Genomic DNA, 23,024 nt, shown 5'->3' on the forward strand with positions numbered 1-23,024 from the left:
GGTTCCTGGTGTCTCCAAGCTTCTAGGTGCCACTGCATTCCCCTGGTTCAAACACGGACACCCACAGTGGAAGTTGCATGTGGTACATCTAGTCCAGCCACACTCTCACAAAGATCTGGCACATATACTGGCACCTGGAGCTGCCTGCCCCATCACAGCAGGCGGTGTGCCTAGCTGTGCACAGTGGCTGGACACCATGCTCAATTGTCCACACAACCCTTACTTCTCTGCACTTGGCTCGCTCTTCGCAGGTGTGGGATCTGGGCCGGTATCTCTTCTGAGGGCAGCCTGCTGGGCCAAGTGAGTGGAATGAGCCCAGTATGAGTGACTGATACTCAGACAGAAGGCACTGCCAGCCACAGAGGTTTCTAGCTGGCAAAGTGACACCCCAAGGATCTCATGACACCATGTGATGGACTAGATAATCCAATAGTTCTAATGGGTAAGTTTTTTCAAATTAACAAAGTCAGTAAAATCTCATCTTTTTTTATAAAAATGTGCAAATGTTAAAATTTATTTGAAAGGGCAAAAGACCATGAATTACTTAAGTAATCTTGCAAAAGAAAAAAAACAAAGTTTGAGAACTAACCCTACTTGACATAAAATACCCTATAGTAATTAAGACAGACTGTGTATTATTGGCAACATAATTGGTAAATAGCTCAATGTAAATTAATAGACTTTAGATATTAACCTGTATATGGGTAAATAATTTTTGACAATTGTAGCAAAGCAATAGACATAAATTTTTAATCGGTTTTTCTAGTAAATTTTAGTGCTGGAGAAGAAAGATGGAGAAAGAGAAGCAGGAGGAGAAGCAGAAGCAAAAGCGGAAGCAGGAGCAGAAGATGAGGATGAGGAAGAAGAAAAAGAGTAAGAAGAAGAAGGAGGAGGAGGAGGAGAAGGAGAAGGAGGGAAGGAGAAGAAGAAGGAGAGGTGGAGAGGCAGGATCAGGGGAAGAAGAAGACGAAGGGTAAGAGGAAGAGGAAAGGGAAGAGAAAGAAAATGAAGCAGCGGCAGCAACTTGCTCTCGTCTCATATCTAACAACTCACACAAAAATCAATTTGAGATGGATCATAGGCCTACACTTCAAATCAAAAGTAGTAAAATAATAGAAGAAAACAGGACTGTCTTTTCACAATTTTACGTTAGGCCAAGATTTTTTAGAGGACACAGAATGTATGAAGCATAAGATGTAGCACTGAAAAACTATAATTTATAAAAGGAAAAACTCATGCTCATCCAAAAACATGACCAACAATATAAGTAGTAGAAAATATATATAAGTCCTCTATATGACTGAGAAGAAAATGTAGTAGCCAAGTGTATGTTTAAAAAAATAAAAACATGGACCCTAGTAATAAACAGTCAAATAAACTAATAAAAATGTGCAAAAGTATCAAATGGATGCTTCTCCAAAGAAAATATAGAAAAATTCAATATATGCATGAAAAAGTTTTTAACATCCTTAGTCAGCACATAAATAAAAATAAATATAAAAATTAGATACAGCTACATAAAATGACTAAAATTAAAATTTAAAATACCAAACTTTCTGGATCATATGGAGCAAATGGAAGTCTTGAACTTTTTCTGCTTCACTGTAAAATCGTACACTCACTTTGAAATCTTACTTGTTCTTCATCTCAGTTATCCATCTGGCATTTTTTTCCTGGGGGACAAACACCCAATAATACCTCATAGTACTTCCTGCAGTTATGAATTGCTATTCTTTTTTAAAAATTTCTGAGAATTCCAGTGTTTTATTTTAAATGTAGTTTATCTTAAAGTAGGATAAATTACCTTACAGAATTCTGGCTTGGTGCTCATTTTCTAGTAATAACTTGAAGATATAATTAGCTTTAATTACTAATATTTACATGTCAGATATTTTGAGATTCCAATTAAAATATGTTAAGTAGTTTCATTATTTACTTTGTCCCTCTTCCCTTCTTGTCTCTTTGATGTATATACATATATTATATACATATATATAGTACATTCTGTCTTTCTATGCTTTATTCTGAACTTACAATGCAATTTATCTTCAAGTATACTCATTCTTTCTTTAGTGCTTCCTAATCTCCCGCTAAACTCACCTATTGATTTTTTTTATTTGTATGTTGTGTTTTGAAGTATATAATATTTAGTTTCTTATGGAAGTTTTCAGCTTGGACATGTTTAAAGTCTTTCTGTTATTAGCAAGAGTAATTTTTACCTTTGTGTGTCTCGTCTTGCCTCTGTTAATTTGATGTTTTCATTTCTTTTCACAACCATATTTGTTCTTTGTTTTGTGCCAGATCATGTATTTATAAAATTAACTGTGGATATTTTTTGAGGATAGGGATACTACTATTTTCTTCCAAAGATGACTTACATATATTTCTACTAGGTGACTGGCATAGCTAGAAATATGAGACCACCTTGTTCAAATTTCAACAAGTGAGATGATTTGCCCCTGCACTGCAATTCTCTACAGGTGGTCTCCTCCATGGCCCCCTACATGTTACCTTATATTGCTCTTGGAATAATAATGAGATGATAATTATAATATTAGGCTCTTGTGTAATTCTTATACCTCAGACACTCCTTTTAGTGTTTTAGAAATAAAAACTTATTTAACACTAGCAACAACCCTATGAAGTAAGTAAAAAATATTAATCTGGATTGTCTTGGTCTTGGCTATAGGGGCTCTTTTTGGTTCCATATGAAATTTAATGTAGTTTTTTTTTTCTAATTCTGTGAAGAAAGTCATTGGTAGCTTGATGGGAACAGCATTGAATCTATATTACTATGGGTGGTGTGGCCATTTTCATGATATTGATTCTTTCTATCCATGAGCATGAAATGTTTTTCCATTTGTTTGTGTTCTCTCTTATTTACTTGAGCAGTGGTTTGTAGTTCTCCTTGAAGAGGTCCTTCACATTCCTTGTACGTTGTATTCATAGGTATTTTACTCTCTTTGTAAATGGGGAATGGGAGGGAATGGGAGAACACTCATGATTTGACTCTCTGCTTATCTATTGTTGTTGTATATTAATGCTTGTTTTATTTATTTATTTATTTATTTTTTGAGTTGGTGTCTTGCCCTTGTTGCCCAGGCTGGAGTGCTATCGTGTGATCTCAGCTCACTGCAACCTCCATCACCTGGGTTCAAGTGATTCTCCTGCCTCAGCCTCCCAAGTAGCTGGCATTATAGGCATACATCACCATGCCAAACTAATTTTGTATTTTTAGTAGAGACGGGGTTTTAACATGTTGGTCAGACTATCTCAAACTCCTGACCTCAGGTGATCCACCCACCATGGCTTCCCAAAGTGCTGGGATTACAGGCGTGAGACACCAGGCCCGGCCAATGCTTATCATTTTTGCACATTGATTTTATATCCTGAGAATCCTTAGCAAAAAGAGCAAAGCTAGAGGCATCATGCTACCTGACTGCAGACTATACTATAAGGCTACAGTAACCAAAACAGATATATAGACCAATGGAACAGAACAGAGACCTCAGAAATAAAACCACACATTTATAACCATATGATCTTTGACAAATCTGACAAAAACAAGCAATAGGGAAAGGATTCTCTATTTAATAAAGATGCTGGGAAAAAAATGGCTAGCCATATGCAGAAAACAGAAACTAGATCCCTTCCTTATACCTTATACAAAAATTAACTCAAGTTGTATAAAAGACTTAAATGTAAAATCCAAAATTATATGAACCCTAGAAGAAAATCTGGGCAATCCCATTCAGGAAATAGGCATAGACAAAGATTTTTTGATCAAATCACCAGGAACAATTGTAACAAAAACAAAAATTGACAAAGGAGATCTAATTAAACTAAAGAGCTTCTGCATGGCAAATGAACCTATCATCAGAAGGAACAGAAAACCTACAGAATGGGAGAAAATTTTTGCAACCTATTTATCTTACAAAGGTCTAATATCCAGAATCTACAAGGAACTTAAACACATTTACAAGAAAAAAAAACAACCCCATCAAAAAATGGGCAAAACATATGAACAGACACTTGTCAAAACAAGACATTCATGTGGCCAAAAAAACAAATGAAAAAAGCTTATCATCACTAGTCACTAGAGAAATGCAAATAAAAACCACAATGGGATACCATCTCATGCCAGTTCAAATGGCAATTATTGGAAAGTCAGGAAACAACAGATGCTGGTGAGGCTGTGGAGAAATAGGAACACTTTTACACTGTTGGTGGGAGTGTAAATTAGTTCAACCACTGTGGAAGAAAGTGTGGAGATTCCTCAAGGATCTAGAACCAGAGATACCATTTGATACAGCAATCTCATTCAGGGTATATACCCAAAAGATTGTAAATCATTCTACTTTAAAGACACACACACACATGTGTTTATTGCAGTACTATTTACAGTAGCAAAGACTTGGAACCAATCCAAATGCCCATCAGTGATAGACTGAATAAAGAAATTACGGCACATATACACCGTGGAATACTTGTGGCCATAAAAAAGAATGAGTTCATGTCCTTTGCAGGGACATGGATGAAGCTGGAAGCCATCATTCTCAGCAAACTAACACAGGAACAGAAAATCAAAGACTGCATGTTCTCACTCATAAGTGGGAGTTGAACAATGAGAACACATGGACAACACTGGGGCCTGTCTGGGGTTGGGGGGCAAGGAGAGGGAGAGCATTAGGACAAATACCTAATGCATGCAGGACTTAAGATCTAGATGATGGTTTGATAGGTGTAGCAAACCACCATGTCACATCTATACCTATGTAACAATCCTGCACTTTCTGCACCTGTATCCCAGAACTTAAAGTAAAATAAGGAAAAAAAAAAAAAATGTTTATCTCCATGTTACAAAGAGGTAACTGAAGTGAGGGAAAATAAAATAATCTGCCTGTGATTACTAGTAATTATTAGAACCACAATTTACCTTCAGGTTTCATGTTCTTAACTACTATGCAAATGTGCCCCTTCCTGGAAAGATGGTTGTCCTCATTAGCAACCAATCACTTTGTGAAAATCAGTTCAAGAAATTACTCTTCCCTGAAACATTTATACTTTAACATAGGATCACATGCTATGTTAGGAAAGCTTTACAATATGTAAGTCAAGCAGTGCCTATTTGACCTGTGATATTCCCTCAAATTAATAAACTTCTATTTTAATTGTGAAATTTTAGACACTTGAATAGAAATTATAATTTGGCAAAAGATTTTACAAGTACATGTCAATCATGTACTATATAGCTAATACTTATTATGGAGTTTGTTATGTGACAGCAAGTCTGATGAGTCATTTACATATAATATTGCATTTAATCATTAAAGCAAATATTTAATAAATATTATTATTCCTATTTAGGCAAGTGAGAAACCTGAGAATTAAAGTTGTGTGAAGACAAATGAAGACATGTAGCATTATGTTTCAATCCTCACCATTTTGCCTCCAGAAACTGCATTTTAACTCCGACACTGTATTATTTACATGATATGGATATAGAGGTCTGTACATATTCTAACTACATGGTTAACAATTACTGACAACAGCATCTTGCTGAGTAATTGGTCTTAAAATAATTCAATATTTTCATTTTGACAGATTTTTTTCGTTTTAGTTTTACTGACAACATTAAATAAATCAGTACTTTATTTTGGCAATTAAAATTAGAACACAGGGGCCAGGCACAGTGGCTCACGCCTGTGATCTCAGTACTTTGTGAGTTCGAGGCAGATGGATCACTTGAGGCCAGGAGTTTGAGACCCGTCTGGCCAACATGGTGAAACCTTGTTTCTACTAAAAATACAAAAATTTTTCCGGTGTGGTAGCGCATGCCTGTAATCCCGGCTACTCGGGAGGCTGAGGCACTAGAATCGCTTGAACCCTGGAGGCAGAGATTTCAGTGAGCTGAGATCTCATCGCTGAACTTCAGCCTGGGCAACAGAGTGTGACTCGGTCTCAAAAAAAAAAAAAATACAAATAATAAAATTAGAATATTGGTTAAAATTCTGATGTCTTTCTTTACCCAGTGATATAGCTCAGCATCAAAATTCAGTAATTATTCATGTTTATTTGAAATGAATGGCCAATTTTCTTTAATTGTCTGATACCATCTTGATTTCCCTTTCTATCAGAAGCTTTTAGAATAACAAGTACAGTTGTTTCCAATAAAGTCATAAATATACATACGTGTAAATCTGATAGTTCAATTTTGTCATGCCAATAGTGAGGATGAAGAGCTATCACCATGTATACTGTGATTTATTTTTCATGTGTATACAGTTATTTATTAATATGGAACCCTGGAATAAACTTAGATATTCATAAACAATATTAACAATAGACTAAAAATAGAATTCTGTATTGTAACTCCTTTAATAGCTATACCAAATAATTATTTTCCATTAAAAGGTAAGTTAATAAAAATAAAATTTCCATAAACAATATTTTAATATGTCTATTCATGCCTTAATGGGGTAGAGTTATTGGTGTCTTTTCACTAAATGCTTTCCGCTACATCCTTAGTTATAATGCATTACATCTATTTGATAATTGTTAATTACTTTTTGAAAATAATTTCTAATAATCTCAAACAGACAATAGTGCATGTTATACAAGATGGTACCTATCACCAAAAAAGTAACTGAGAGGTAGAATTTAGTTTGTGAGCTTGAGAGAGAGAGAGAAAGAGGGAGAGAAAGAGAGAGGAGAAACTCACCAAATTTTAGCATTGAATATCCCCAAAAGAGATTCCATTAAAGACTTGCCATCTTAGTATTTGCACTGTAAACAATTCAGTGGAAATTATAGCCATTTAACTGCTTCTTTTCCAAATCCATGTATTAGAGTGGGGGACAATGAATTCAAGAGCAGCAACTTCTAAAAATCAGATTTAAACTAAATCACTGAATTGCTATTAGCAATTGACCTTTGAACATCTCTTAGAAAACTTAGAAAAAAGCTTTCTAAAAGAAGGATCTCAATGAAACATCAATAAATGTTCAATGTTCAGGTAAAAGGAAACATTTATTTACTAAAGAGTTACTTTTTCTGATGAAGAACTAAATTTGCACTAGTAAAAGTTATCATTAAATTATGAAAAAACAGAGTTGACTTGAATGTGAAAATAATACGTCTTGCTAAGAAGCTATCATAATACTGCCACTATAAGATTGCTGTTAATTATTTTTATCACAAACTTTGGTAATTTGATTTTCTTTCAGTTTTTCAAACAGTTATAATAAGAACCACTTTGAAACAATTGAAATAATTACTTTTTGTTGTATTTAGAGAAAAGTAAGTCAAGTTGTACTTCCTTTGAAATGTTTTCCTTATGTCAATTTTAAACTTCTACAAATTCCCTTTAATAATGAAAGAAAAATGAACTGCTTAAAGTAGAACATGAGGTTTTTTAAATTATACTTTAAGTTCTGGGGTACATGTGCAGAATGTGCAGGTTTGTTACATAGGTATATACATGCCATGGTGGTTTGCTGCACCCATCAACCTGTCATCTACATTAGGAATTTCTCCTAATGCTATCCCTCCACCAGCCCCCCACCCCCTGACAGGCTGCTGTGTGTGATGTTCCTCTCCCTGTGTCCGTGTGTTATCATTATTCAACTCCCACTCATGAGTGAGAACATGTATTGTTTGGTTTTCTGTTCTTGTGTTAGTTTACTGAGAATGATGGTTTCCAGCTTCATTCATGTCCCTGCAAAGAACATGAACTCATCCTTTTTTATGGCTGCATAGTATTCCATGGTGTATATGTGCTACATTTTCTTTATCCAGTCTATTATTGATGGGCATTTGGGTTTGTTTCGAGTCTTTGCTATTCTGAATACTGCTGCAATAAACATATATGGGCATGTGCCTTTATAGAATGATTTATACTCCTTTGAGTATATACCCAGTAATGGGATTGCTGGGTCAAATGGTATTTCTGGTTCTAGATCCTTGGGGAATCACCACACTGTCTTCCACAATGGTTGAACTAATTTTCACTCCCACCAACAGTGTAAAAGTGTTCTTATTTCTCCACATCCTCTCCAGTATCTGTTGTTTCCTGACTTTTTAATGATCACCATTCTAACTGGCATGAGATGGTATCTCATGGTGGTCTTGAATTTCATTTCTCTAATCACCAGTGATGATGAGGTTTTTTTCGTGTTTGTTGGCCACATAAATGTCTTGTTTTGACAAGTGGCTGTTCATATCCTTCGCCTATTTTTGGATGGGGTTGTTTTATCTTGTAAACGTGTTTTAAATTCCTTGTAGATTCTGGATATTAGCCCTTTGTCAGATGGATAGATTGCAAAAATTTTCTCCCATTCTGTAGATTTCCTGTTCACTCTGATGATAGTTTCTTTCACTGCACAGAAGCTCTTTAGTTTAATTAGATCTCCTTTGTCAATTTTGGCTTTTGTTGCAGTTGCTTTTGGTGTTTTACTCATGAAGTCATTGCCCATGCCTATGTCCTGAATGATATTGCCTTGGTTTTTTTCTAGGGTTTTTATGATTTTAGGTCTTATGTTTAAGTCTTTTATCTATCTTGAGTTAATTTTTGTAGACGATGTAAGAAAGGGGCCCAGTTTCTGTTTTCTACATATGACTAGCCAGTTTTCCCAATGCCATTTATTAAATTAGAGAATCCTTTCCCCATTTCTTGTTTTTGTCAGGTTTGTCAAAGATCAGATGGTTGTAGATGTGTGGCATTATTTCCGAGGCCTGTTCTGTTCCATTGGTCTATATATCTGTGTTGGTGCCAGTACCATGCTGTTTTGGTTACTGTAGCCATGTAGTACAGTCAGGTAGCATGATGCCTCCAGCTTTGTTCTTATTGCTTAGGATTGTCTTGGTTATATGGGTTCCTTTTTTGTTACATATGAAATTTAAAGTGTTTTTTCTAATGCTCTGAAGAAAGTCAATGGTAGCTTGATGGGAATAGCATTGAATCTGTAAATTACTTTGGGCAGTATGACCATCTTCATGATACTGATTCTTCCTGTCCAAGAGCATGGAACGTTTTTTCCATTTGTTTGTGTCCTCTCTCATTTCCTTGAGCAGTGGTTTGCAGTTCTCCTTGAAGAGGTCCTTCATGTCCCTTACAAGTTGTATTCCTAGGTATTTTATTCTCTTTGTATCAATTGTGATTGGGAGTTCACTCATGATTTGACTATTATTGGTGTATAGGAATGCTTGTGATTTTTGCACATTGATTTTGTATCCTGAGATTTTCCTGAAGTTGCTTATCAGCTTAAGGACATTTTGGGCTGAGACAATGGAGTTTTCTAAATATACCATCAGGTCATCTGCAAACAGAGTCAATTTGACTTCCTTTGTTCTTATTTGAAAACCCTTTATTTCTTTCTCTTGTCTGATTGCCCTGGCCAGAACTTCCAATACTATGCTGAATAGGAGTGGTGAGAGAGGTCATCCTTGCCTTGTGCTGGTTTTCAAAGAGAATGGTTCCAGCTTTTGCCCATTCAGTATGATATTGGCTGTGGGTTTGTCATAAATAGCTTTTATTTTTTTGAGACGCATTCCATCAATGGCTAGTTTATTGAGAGTTTTTAGCATGAAGGGATGTTGAATTTTATTGAAGGTCTTTTCTGCATCTATTGAGATAATCATGTGGTTTTTATCACTGGTTCTGTTTATGTGATGGATTACATTTATTGATTTGTGTATGTTGAATCAGTCTTGCATCCCAGGGATGAAGCCAACTTGATCGTGGTGGATACACTTTTTGATGTGCTGCTGGATTCAGTTTGCCAGTATTATATTGAGGATTTTTGCATCAATGTTTATCGGGGATATTGGCCTGAAATGTTGTGTTTTTTTGTTGTGTCTCTGCCAGGTTTTGGTATCAGAATGATACTGGCCTCATAACATGAGTTAGGGAGGAGTCCCTCTTTTTCTGTTGTTTAGAATAGTTTTAGAAGGAATGGTACCAGTTCCTCTTTGTACTTCTAGTAGAATTTGGCTGTGAATCCCTCTGGTTCTGGAGTTTTTTTGGTTGGTAGGCTATTAATGCCTCAATTTCAGAAATTGTTATTGGTCTATTCAGGGATTCGACTTCTTCCTTGTTTAGTCTTGGGAGAGTGTAAGTGTCCAGGAATTTATCCATTTCTTCTAGATTTTCTAGTTTATTTGCATAGAGGTGTTTATAGTATTCTCTGATGGTCGTTTGTATTTCTGTGGGGTCGGTGGTGATCTCCCCTTTATCATCTTTTATTATGTCTGTTTGATTCTTCTCTTTTTTATTCTCTATTAGTCTGGCTAACAGTCTATCTATTTTGTTAATCTTTTCAAAAAACCAGCTCCTGGATTCATTGATTTTTTTGAAGGTCTTTTTTTGTGTCTATCTCTTTTAGTTCTGCTCTGATCTTAGTTATTTCTTGTCTTCTGCTAGTTTTTGAATTTGTTTTCTCTTGCTTCTCTAGTTCTTTTCATTGTGATGTTCTGGTGTCAATTTTAGATCTTTCCCACTTTCTCCTGTGGGCACTTAGTGCTATAAATTCCCCTCTACACACTGCTTTAGTTGTGTCCCAGAGGTTCTGGTATGTGGTGTCTCTGTTCTCATGGTTTCAAACAACTTACTTATTTCTGCCTTAATTTGTCATTTACCCTGTAGTCATTCAGGAGCAAGTTGTTCAATTTCCATGTATTTGTGCAGTTTTGAGTGAGTTTCTTAATTCTGAGTTCTAATTTGATTGTACTATGGTCTGAGAGACTTGTTGTTATCATGTCCATTCTTTTGCATTTGCTGAGAAGTGTTTTACTTTCAATTATGTGATCAGTTTTAGAATAAGTGTGATGTAGTGCTGAGAAGAATGCATATTCCGTTGATTTGGGGTGGAGAGTTCTGTAGATGTCTATTAGGTCCACTTGGTCCTTAACTGAGTTCAAGTCCTGAATATCCTTGTTAAATTTTTCTCTCCTTGATCTGCCTAATATTGACAGTGGAGTGTTAAAGTCTCCCACTATTATTGTGAAGGAGTCTAAGTCTCTTCGTAGGTCTCCAAGAATTTGCTTTATGAATTTGTGTTCTCCTGTATCGGTTACGTATATATTTAGGATAGTTAGCTCTTGTTGCATTGCTCCCTTATGCAATGCCCATCTTTGTCTTTTTTCATCTTTGCTGGTTTAAAGTCTGTTTTATCAGAAACTAGGATTACAACCCATGTTTTCTTTCTTTCTTTTTTTTTTTTTTTTGATTTCCATACACTTGGTAAACATTTCTCCATCACTTTATTTTGAGCTTGTGTGTGTCTTTGCATGTGAGATGGATCTCCTGAATACAGCACACTGATGGGTCTTGAATCTTTATCTAATTTGCCAGTCTGTGTCTTTAATTGTGGCTTTTAGCCTCTTTATATTTATGGTTAATATTGTTATGTGTGAATTTGATCCTGTCATTATGAAGCTAGCTGGTTATTTTGCCTGTTAGTTGATTCAGTTTTGTCATAGCGTTGAAGGTCTTTACAATTTGATATGTTTTTGCAGTGGCTGGTACCAATTTTTCCTTTCCATATTTAGTGCTTCCTTCAGGAGCTCTTGTGAGGCAGGCCTGGTGGTGAGAAAATCTCTTAGCATTTGCTTGTCTGTAAAGGATTTCATTTCTCCTCCACTTATGAAGCTTAGTTTGGTTGGATATGAAATTCTGGGTTGAAAATTCTTTTCTTTAAGAATGTTGAATATTGGCCCCCACTCTCTTCTGGCTTGTAGGGTTTCTGCAGAGAGATCCGCTGTTAGTCTGATGGGCTTCGCTTTGTGGGTAATTTGACTTTTCTCTCTGACTGCCCGTAACACTTTTTCCTTTTTCTGACAATTATGTGTCTTGGGGCTGCTCTTCTCGAGGAGTATCTTTGTGGTGTTCTCTGTATTTCCTGAATCTGAATGTTATCCTGTCTTGCTTGGGTGGGGAAGTTCTCCTGGATAGTACCTTGAAGAGTGTTTTCCAACTTCGTTGCATTCTCCCCATCACTTTCAGGTACACCAATCAAATGTAGACTTCGTCTTTTCACATAGTCCCATATTTCTTAAAGGCTTTGTTCATTCCTTTTTATTCTTTTTTTTTCCTCTAATCTTGTCTTCACACTTCATTTCATTAAGTTGATCTTCAATCTCTGATATCACTGTTCCACTTGACTGATTCTGCTATTGATACTTGTATGTGCTTCACAAAGTTCTTGTGCTGTGTTTTCCACCTCTTTCAGGTCATTTATGTTCTTCTCTAAACTGGTTACTCTAGTTAGTAATTAGTCTAACTTTTTTCAAGTTTCTTAACTTCTTTGCATTGGGTTAGAACATGCTCCTTTAGCTTGGAGGAGTGTGTTATTATCCACCTTCCGAAGCCTACTTCTGTCAATTTGTCAAACTCATACTCCATCCAGTTTTGTTCTCTTGCTGGCAAGGAGTTTTGATCCTTTGGAGGAGAAGAGGTGTTTGGGTTTTTGGAATTTTCATCCTTTCTGCCCTGTTTTTTCTTCATCTTCATGGATTTATCTACCTTTGGTCTTTGATGTTGATGACCTTTGGATAAAGTTTTTTTGTGAGCATCCTTTTTGTTGATGTTGATGTTATTTCCTTCTGTTTGTTAGTTTTCCTTCTGAGAGTCAGGCCCCTCTGCTGCAGGTCTGCTGGAGTTTGCTGGAGGTCCACTCCAGACCTTGTTTGCCTGGGTATCACCAGCGGAGGCTGCAGAACAGCAAACATTGCTGCCTGTTCTTTCTTCTGGAATCTTTATCCCAGAGGGGCACCTGCCAGATACCATCCAGAGCTCTCTTGTATGAGGTGTTTGTTGACCCCTGCGGGGAGGTGTCTCCCAGTCAGGAAGCACAGGGGTCAGGGACCCACTTGAGGAGCCAGTCTGTCCCTTACCAGGGCTCAAGTGCTGTGCTGGGAGATCTGCTGCTCTCTTCGGAGCCGGCAAGCAGGAAAGTTTAAGTCTGTTGAAGCTGTGCCCACAGCCACTCCTTCCCCGATGTGCTCTGTCCTGGGGAGATGGGAGTTTTATCTATAAGCCCCTGACTGGGGCTGCTTCCTTTCTTTCAGAGATACCCAGCCCAGAGAGGAGGAATCTAGCAGGCAGTTTGGTTACAGAGGCTTTGCTGAACTGCAGTGGGGTCCGTCACGTTTGAACTTCCTGGTGGCTTTTTTCACATTGTGAGGGGAAAACTGCCTAGTCAAGCCTCAGTAATGGTGGATGCCCCTCACCCCACCAAGCTCGAGCATCTCAGGTCAACTTCAGACTGCTGTGCTTTACAGTGAGAATTTCAAGCCAGTAGATCTTAGCTTCCTGGGCTCTGTGGCAGGCAGGGGGACAGGGGGAATTCACTGAGCTAGACCACTTGGCTCCCTGCTTCAGTCCCCTTTCCAGGGGAGTGCACTGTTCTGTCTCGCTGGCATTCCAGGCACCACTGGGTTATGAAAAATGACTCCTGCAGCTAGCTCAGTGGCTGCCCAAATAGCCAACCAGTTTTGTGTTGAAACCCAGGACTCTGGTGGTGTAGGCACCCAGGGGAGTCCCCTGGTTTGTGGGTTGTGAAGACCATGGGAAAAGTGTAGTATCTGGGATGGAACGCACAGTTTCTCACGGCACAGTCCCTCATGGCTTCCCTTGTCTAGGGGAGGGGATTTCCCAAACCCTTGCATTTCCCAGGTGAGGCAATACCCCACTCTGTTTCGGCTTGCCCTCTGTGGGCTACACCTACTGTCTAGCCAGTTCCAGTGAGATGAGCTGGGCACCTCAGTTGGAAATGCAGAGATCACCTGCCTTCTGTGTTGATCTCACTAGGAGCCGCAGAACAGAGCTGTTCGTATTTGGCCATCTTGCCAGCCACCCAGAACATGAGTTTTCGAAGGTGAATCTGAGTTACAATACTTTAAATTCTTTTAAGTATGATCACACTGTTATTATTTTTTTATTAGTTCAGAATGTCTCATGGTTATATCTAATTTTGTGTAATAACATTAATTTTAAAAATGTAAGTAAAAAATAATAAAACATTTAGAACCCAGATAAAAGGCAAACAATGTTTTCCCTGTTCTTTTATAGGTCAGATTTAAGGGAAGAACTTCAACTGACATAACAATGATTACATTATGGAAAAAAGATGAGAATCAGAACTTAAATTATCAAGGAACCATTATCTGAATTATATATTTTACTTAGGGTTTTACTGTATCATAAATTTCCTACAGCAAAACATAAAAATCATTAGGATATGAATAACTTCAGTTTCTTCTGATCTTGCATAGCACTTTACATGGTATTCATACAATAATGTCTATTTGTAAAGACTCAAAAAATATTCAGTGCCAAAGCAACTTGACAGGATTCTTGCTGAAGGCAAGCATGGGTAATCAGATACCAAGGGTGGGACTGGGATTCTATTCGATTTCAAGGGTGATCAGATATTGAGGGTGGAATATTGACTATACAAATTCAGCAGGATTCTTGTGAAAATTGGACTTATAACAACTTCCCCCAAAATGGAGCCTACTTAAAAAATATCTTAGAGGGACCTGACTAAAGCTTGGTCAAGGAGAGAATCTTTGTCAGTCTCTCCTCTTGATCAAAAACAACAAAAACAAACAAACAAACAAACTAATAAACAAAAGAGGCAATTTTCTTTCCTTTGAATATTTGAAGTCAATTTCTTGTGTGGTTGCCTTTTGTTCTTTTTTTTTTATTTTTTTATTTTATTATACTTTAAGTTCTAGGGTACATGTGCATAACGTGCAGGTTTGTTACATATGTATACTTGTGCCATGGTGTGCTGCACCCATCAACTAGTCAGCACCCATCAATTCATCATTTATATCATGTATAACTCCCAATGCAATCCCTCCCCCCTCCCCCCTCCCCATGATAGGCCCCAGTGTGTGATGTTCCCCTTCCCGAGTCCAAGTGACGTCATTGTTCAGTTCCCACCAATGAGTGAGAACATGCGGTGTTTGGTTTTCTGTTCTTGTGATAGTTTGCTAAGAATGATGGTTTCCAGCTGCATCCATGTTCCTACAAAAGACGCAAACTCATCCTTTTTTATGGCTGCATAATATTCCATGGTGTATATGTGCCACATTTTCTTAATCCAGTCTGTCACAGATGGACATTTGGGTTGATTCCAAGTCTTTGCTATTGCGAATAGTGCCGCAATAAACACACGTGTGCATGTGTCTTTATAGCAGCATGATTTATAATCCTTTGGGTATATACCCAGTAGTGGGATGGCTGGGTCATATGGTACATCTAGATCTAGATCCTTGAGGAATTGCCATACTGTTTTCCATAATGGTTGAACTAGTTTACAATCCCACCAACAGTGTAAAAGTGTTCCTATTTTTCCACATCCTCTCCAGCACCTGTTGTTTCCTGACTTTTGAATGATTGCCATTCTAACTGGTGTGAGATGGTATCTCAATGTGGTTTTGATTTGCATTTCTCTGATGGCCAGTGATGACGAGCATTTTTTCATGTGTCTGTTGGCTGTATGAATGTCTTCTTTTGAGAAATGTCTGTTCATATCGTTTGCCCACTTTTTGATGGGGCTGTTTGTTTTTTTCTTGTAAATTTGTTTGAGTTCTTTGTAGACTCTGGATATTAGCCCTTTGTCAGATGAGTAGATTGCAAAAATCTTCTCCCATTCTGTAGGTGGCCTGTTCACTCTGATGGTAGTTTCTTTTGCTGTGCAGAAGCTCTTTAGTTTAATGAGATCCCATTTGTCAATTTTGGCTTTTGCTGCCGTTGCTTTTGGTGTTTTAGACATGAAGTCCTTGCCCATGCCTATGTCCTGAATGGTACTACATAGGTTTTCTTCTAGGGTTTTTATGGTATGAGGTCTCACATTTAAGTCTCTAATCCATCTTGAATTAATTTTCGTATAAGGAGTAAGGAAAGGATCCAGTTTCAGCTTTCTACTTGTGGCTAGCCAATTTTCCCAGCACCATTTATTAAATAGGGAGTCTTTTCCCCATTTCTTGTTTCTCTCAGGTTTGTCAAAGATCAGATGGCTGTAGATGTGTGGTATTATTTCTGAGGACTCTGTTCTGTTCCACTGGTCTATATCTCTGTTTTGGTACCAGTACCATGCTGTTTTGGTTACTGTAGCCTTATAGTATATTTTGAAGTCAGGTAGCGTGACACCTCCAGCTTTGTCCTTTTGACTTAGGATTGTCTTGGCAATGCGGGCTCTTTTTTGGTTCCATATGAAATTTAAAGCCGTTTTTTCCAATTCTGTGAAGAAAGTCATTGGTAGCTTGATGGGGATGGCATTGAATCTGTAAATAACCTTGGGCAGTATGGCCATTTTCACGATATTGCTTCTTCCTATCCATGAGCATGGTATGTTCTTCCATTTGTTAGTGTCCTCTTTTATTTCACTGAGCAGTGGTTTGTAGTTCTCCTTGAAGAGGTCCTTTACATCCCTTGTAAGTTGGATTCCTAGGTATTTTATTCTCTTTGAAGCAATTGTGAATGGAAGTTCATTCCTGATTTGGCTCTCTGTTTGTCTGTTACTGGTGTATAAGAATGCTTGTGATTTTTGCACATTAATTTTGTATCCTGAGACTTTGCTGAAGTTGCTTATCAGCTTAAGGAGATTTTGGGCTGAGACAATGGGGTTTTCTAAATATACAATCACGTCATCTGCAAACAGTGACAATTTGACTTCTTCTTTTCCTAACTGGATACCCTTGATTTCTTTCTCTTGCCTGATTGCCCTAGCGAGAACTTCCAACACTATGTTGAATAGGAGTGATGAGAGAGGGCATCCCTGTCTTGTGCCAGTTTTCAAAGGGAATTTTTCCAGTTTTTGCCCATTCAGTATGATATTAGCTGTGGGTTTGTCATAAATAGCTCTTATTATTTTGAGGTACGTTCCATCAATACCGAATTTATTGAGCATTTTTAGCATGAAGGGCTGTTGAATTTTGTCAAAAGCCTTTTCTGCATCTATTGAGATAATCATGTGGTTCTTGTCTTTGGTTCTGTTTATATGCTGGATTACGTTTATTGATTTGTGAATGTTGAACCAGCCTTGCATCCCAGGGATGAAGCCCACTTGATCATGGTGGATAAGCTTTTTGATGTGCTGCTGAATCCGGTTTGCCAGAATTTTATTGAGGATTTTTGCATCGATGTTCATCAGGGATATTGGTCTAAAATTCTCTTTTTTTGTTGTGTCTCTGCCAGGCTTTGGTATCAGGATGATGTTGGCCTCATAAAATGAGTTAGGGAGGATTCCCTCTTTTTCAATTGATTGGAATAGTTTCAGAAGGAATGGTACCAGCTCCTCCTTGTACATCTGGTAGAATTCAGCTGTGAATCCATCTGGTCCTGGACTTTTTTTGGTTGGTAGGCTCTTAATTATTGCCTCAATTTCAGAGCCTGGTATTGGTCTATTCAGGGATTCAACTTCTTCCTGGTTTAGTCTTGGAAGAGTGTAAGTGTCCAGGAAATTATCCATTTCTTCTAGATTTTCTAGTTTATTTGCGTAGAGGTGTTTATAGTATTCTCTGATGGTAGTTTGTATTTCTGTGGGGTCCGTGGTGATATCCCCTTTATCATTTTTTGTTGCATCTATTTGATTCTTCTCTCTTTTCTTCTTTATTAGTCTTGCTAGCAGTCTCTCAATTTTGTTGATTTTTTCAAAAAACCAACTCCTGGATTCATTGATTTTTTGGAGGGTTTTTTGTGTCTCTATCTCCTTCAGTTCTGCTCTGATCTTAGTTATTTCTAGCCTTCTGCTAGCTTTTGAATGTGTTTGCTCTTGTTTCTCCAGTTCTTTTAATTGTGATGTTAGAGTGTCAATTTTAGATCTTTCCAGCTTTCTCTTGTGGGCATTTAGTGCTTTAAATTTCCCTCTACACACTGCTTTAAATGTGTCCCAGAGATTCTGGTGTGTTGTATCTTTGTTCTCATTGGTTTCAAAGAACATCTTTATTTCTTCCTTCATTTCATTATGTATCCAGTAGTTATTCAGGAGCAGGTTGTTCAGTTTCCATGTAGTGGAGCGGTTTTCATTGAGTTTCTTAGTCCTGAGTTCTAGTTTGATTGCACTGTGGTCTGAGAGACATTTTGTTATAATTTCTGTTCTTTTACATTTGCTAAGGAGTGCTTTACTTCCAATTATGTGGTCAATTTTGGAATAAGTGCGATGTGGTGCTGAGAAGAATGTATATTCTGTTGATTTGGGGTGGAGAATTCTATAGATGTCTATTAGGTCTGCTTGGTGCAGAGATGAGTTCAATTCCTGGATATCCTTGTTAACTTTCTGTCTCGTTGATCTGTCTAATGTTGACAGTGGAGTGTTGAAGTCTCCCATTATTATCGTATGGGAGTCTAAGTCTCTTTGTAAGTCTCTAAGGACTTGCTTTATGAATCTGGGTGCTCCTGTATTGGGTGCATATATATTTAGGATAGTTACCTCTTCCTGTTGAGTTGATCTCTTTACCATTATGTAATGGCCTTCTTTGTCTCTTTTGATCTTTGATGGTTTAAAGTCTGTTTTATCAGAGACTAGGATTGCAACCCCTGCTTTTTTTTGTTCTCCATTTGCTTGGTAGATCTTCCTCCATCCCTTTATTTTGCGCCTATGTATGTCTCTGCATGTGAGATGGGTCTCCTGAATACAGCAGACTGATGGGTCTTGACTGTTTATCCAGTTTGCCAGTCTGTGTCTTTTAATTGGAGCATTTAGTCCATTAACATTTAAGGTTAATATTGTTATGTGTGAACTTGATCCTGTGTGAACTGGTTATTTTGGTCGTTAATTGATGCAGTTTCTTCCTAGCCTCGATGGTCTTTACATTTTGGTATGTTTTTGCAATGGCTGGTACCGGTTGTTCCTTTCCATGTTTAGGGCTTCCTTCAGGGTCTCTTGTAAGGCAGGCCTGGTGGTGACAAAATCTCTAAGCATTTGCTTATCTGTAAAGGATTTTATTTCTCCTTCACTTATGAAACTTAGTTTGGCTGGATATGAAATTCTGGGTTGAAAATTCTTTTCTTTAAGAATGTTGAATATTGGCCCCCACTCTCTTCTGGCTTGTAGAGTTTCTGCCGAGAGGTCTGCTGTTAGTCTGATGGGCTTCCCTTTGTGGGTAACTCGACCTTTCTCTCTGGCTGCCCTTAAGATTTTTTCCTTCATTTCCACTTTGGTGAATCTGGCAATTATGTGTCTTGGAGTTGCTCTTCTGGAGGAGTATCTTTGTGGCGTTCTCTGTATTTCCTGAATTTGAATGTTGGCCTGCCCTACTAGGTTGGGGAAGTTCTCCTGGATGATATCCTGAAGAGTGTTTTCCAACTTGGTTCCATTTTCCCCCTCACTTTCAGGCACCCCAATCAGACGCAGATTTGGTCTTTTTACATAATCCCATACTTCTTGCAGGCTTTGTTCATTTCTTTTCCTTCTTTTTTCTTTTGGTTTCTCTTCTTGCTTCATTTCATTCATTTGATCCTCAATCGCTGATACCCTTTCTTCCAGTTGATCAAGTCGGTTACTGAAGCTTGTGGATTTGTCACGTATTTCTTGTGTCATGGTTTTCATCTCTGTCATTTCATTTATGACCTTCTCTGCATTAATTATTCTAGCTATCAATTCTTCCACTCTTTTTTCAAGGTTTTTAGTTTCTTTGTGCTGGGTACGTAATTCCTCCTTTAGCTCTGAGAAGTTTGATGGACTGAAGCCTTCTTCTCTCATCTCGTCAAGGTCATTCTCTGACTAGCTTTGATCCATTGCTGGCGATGAGCTGCGCTCCTTTGCAGGGGGAGATGTGCTCTTATTTTTTGAGTATCCAGCTTTTCTGCCCTGCTTCTTCCCCATCTTTGTAGTTTTATCTGCCTCTGGTCTTTGATGATGGTGACGTACTGATGGGGTTTTGGTATAGGTGTTCTTCCTGTTTGGTAGTTTTCCTTCTAATAGTCAGGACCCTCAGCTGTAGGCCTGTTGGAGATTGCTTGAGGTCCACTCCAGACCCTGTTTGCCTGGGTATCAGCAGCCAGATGTTGCAGAAGATAGAATATTGCTGAACAGTGAGTGTACCTGTCTGATTCTTACTTTGGAAGCTTCCTCTCAGGGGTGTACTCCACCCTGTGAGGTGTGGGGTGTCAGACTGCCCCTAGTGGGGGATGTCTCCCATTTAGGCTACTCAGGGGTCAGGGATCCACTTGAGCAGGCAGTCTGTCCGTTCTCAGATCTCAACCTCCGTGTTGGGAGATCCACTGCTCTCTTCAAAGCTGTCAGACAGAGTCTTTCGGGTCTGCACAGGCCTCTGCTGCTTCCCCTGTTGTTTTTTAGCTGTGCCCTGTCCCCAGAGGTGGAGTCTACAGAGACAGGCAGGTTTCCTTGAGCTGCTGTGAGCTCCACCCAGTTCGAGCTTCCCAGTGGCTTTGTTTACCTACTTAAGCCTCAGCAATGGCAGGCGCCCCTCCCCCAGCCTCGCTGCTGCCTTGCGGTTAGATCGCAGACTGCTGTGCTAGCAATGAGGGAGGCTCCGTGGCCATGCGACCCTCCTGGCCAGGTGTGGGTATAATCTCCTGGTGTGCCCGTTTGCTTAAAGTGCAGTATTGGGGTGGGAATTACCCAATTTTCCAGGTGTTGTGTGTCTCAGTTCCCCTGACTAGGAAAAGGGATTCCCTTCTGCCTTGCGCTTCCCAGGTGAGGCAATGCCTCGCCCTGCTTCAGCTCTCGCTGGTTGGGCTGCAGCAGCTGAGCAGCACCAATTGTCTGGCACTCCCCAGTGAGGTGACCCCAGTACCTCAGTTGAAAATGCAGAAATCACCGGTCTTCTGTGTCGCTCGCGCTGGGAGTTGGAGACTGGAGCTGTTCCTATTCGGCTATCTTGCTCCGCCGCCTTTTGTTCTTTTTTAATCAGCTGACCCATCTGTTAGGACTTGGTGACAGTTGCTAATTTGTGTACAGTGCAACCTATGAGATTTTTATTGAGAGGGAGATCTATTAAGATAAACAGAATGACAAAGGTTAAAATTTGGTCAGTCTATAAGCCAAGTTTTGAAGACCTTCAGGGATCCATCAGCAAAAGTCTCAGGGCCCATCGTCTTTTCTCAGTGGTGTCAGTGTCATGGCAGTGATGCCATGAATTTTTGTCTTCTACCGTGCAAACCTTCTTAGTTATGGCAATGATGTCAGATAGATGGCTGAGCATGGTAAAGATGGTAAAAGCAGTGAAGTCTTTGATTAATTTATGTTACTTTTCAATGTTCTGTATAATTTTACCAATGAAATGTGATTACATCTCTGTCACTAGAGATGGTAGAGAGGGTACCCCAAGTAGGGAAGATTTGTCTAGGGAATTTTTGGCAACTGACGTTGCTGAAGCATTTAGTCAGGGGAAAGTCTCTAATCATCTAGAAAACACACAGATTAGCTTGAGTACATATTGGTAGCATTGTGCTTTTAGCATTTGTCAGTCAAGGAAGGATCCTACATGTGCTGTTTCCCTGCCTTGCCTCACCTTTACTTTTTCCAGGGTAGATGAGGAAATTAATAATTCCTTGGTCCAAATAAAATCTGAAGTGTCCAAACTATATTTGTTTAATATATTTTGTGCTTTGTTCTCTCCTGGATGAATCACGTTTTCCAAATCACACACGATGGCCTGAGAGATAGACTTGGGAATATCAAGCAGCTGTCTTGAGGTTTATAAAGTTCTTGTGGCGATTACACACCTGACTTTTTACCTTTCAGTCTTTCAAAGTCTGAACTTGTTATTTGGTCCATGTGAATTCTCTTTTTATTATTTACTTGGAAGTCATGTTAAAGAAATTGTGTCTTTCAAGGAAGAATAAATAGTCCCATCAGCATTCCAGGGCCATGGAGTGAGACACTGGGGCATAGCTTGGAAATTGCTTGGATTTCTTGGGTGGTTGGGGAAGCGACCGTTAATTTATTGTATTTTTGAGCTACTTTATTTCCCTGTGCCCCATCTGAGCTTTTTCTGTATGATGTCCCTCAGTTTTGATTATAGCAGTGTTCTGGGGATACAACAGTGCCTCTAGAAGTTATGCTATTTGTGGAAAATATTTTGACTGGAGTACCAATTGCCATCATTAATTCTCTCTGTTTCTATAACATCCTCAAATTATGGATTGCACCCAAAACATAACACTTATTAGTATATATGCTAACCTCCATTCTCTTCATTCTTTTGCCAACTCCAGTAAGAGAGATTAACTCAGTCACCTGGCAAGACTTGATGTTCTAGAAGTTTATTTTGATCAGTGATGGCATATTGAGGATGGAAGGTCCTATCCTCCCACTGGAGACAGGAACCATCAACATAAAGAGTGAATTCAACTTGGAGGAGTGTGTTTTTGATAAATCTAGCCTAGGACAAGATAATTATCTACTGTTAACAATACAATCATGGGATGTCTCATCAGTGGGCAAAGGAAGCAAGGTGGCAAGGTTAAGGTTTTGACAGAAACGTATTACAATATGAGGGGGTAAGAATAGCAAATTCACAAGGGATAAGTTGGGACTTAGGAAAATGTTGTGTGTTTTTATTAAGGAAGAGGGTCTGCATAGATGGAAAAGCACATATATCAAGCAGATGATCTAATACTAAATCTGAGATAACTTAGAAATATTTGGTTGTCACAGCCATACAGCTTGAAGGCAAGGGGTATATGCCTTAGCTACTGGGTCTAAGGCTAAAGTGTATTATCCCAAAGGTCTCTGGTGCCCATTATGCCTCTGGCATAACACTCCAGGGCCGTGACCCTCTTGTAATGCACAAATAAGGACAAAAGCAAGGAGTGATTGTAAAGTCCAAGTGTAGAAAGTAGAAATCCCTTAAGATCATGGAAAGCGTCTTTGGATAGGTGTTCCTAGAGTACCAGATTTGCAGATGATTCTCTAGTTATGGCATAGAAGGTGAAAGTGAGGCATACATAGAGAAATTAAGAATCCACATTTTTACAATATCCCACAAGACCCCAAAATTCTCTCAGTTGTTTGGTTTCAGGGAGAGAAAAATGTTGAATAGTAGAG

The sequence above is a fragment of the Rhinopithecus roxellana genome, chromosome 16 (genome assembly GCF_007565055.1).
Source record: "Rhinopithecus roxellana isolate Shanxi Qingling chromosome 16, ASM756505v1, whole genome shotgun sequence".
NCBI lineage: Eukaryota > Metazoa > Chordata > Mammalia > Primates > Cercopithecidae > Rhinopithecus > Rhinopithecus roxellana.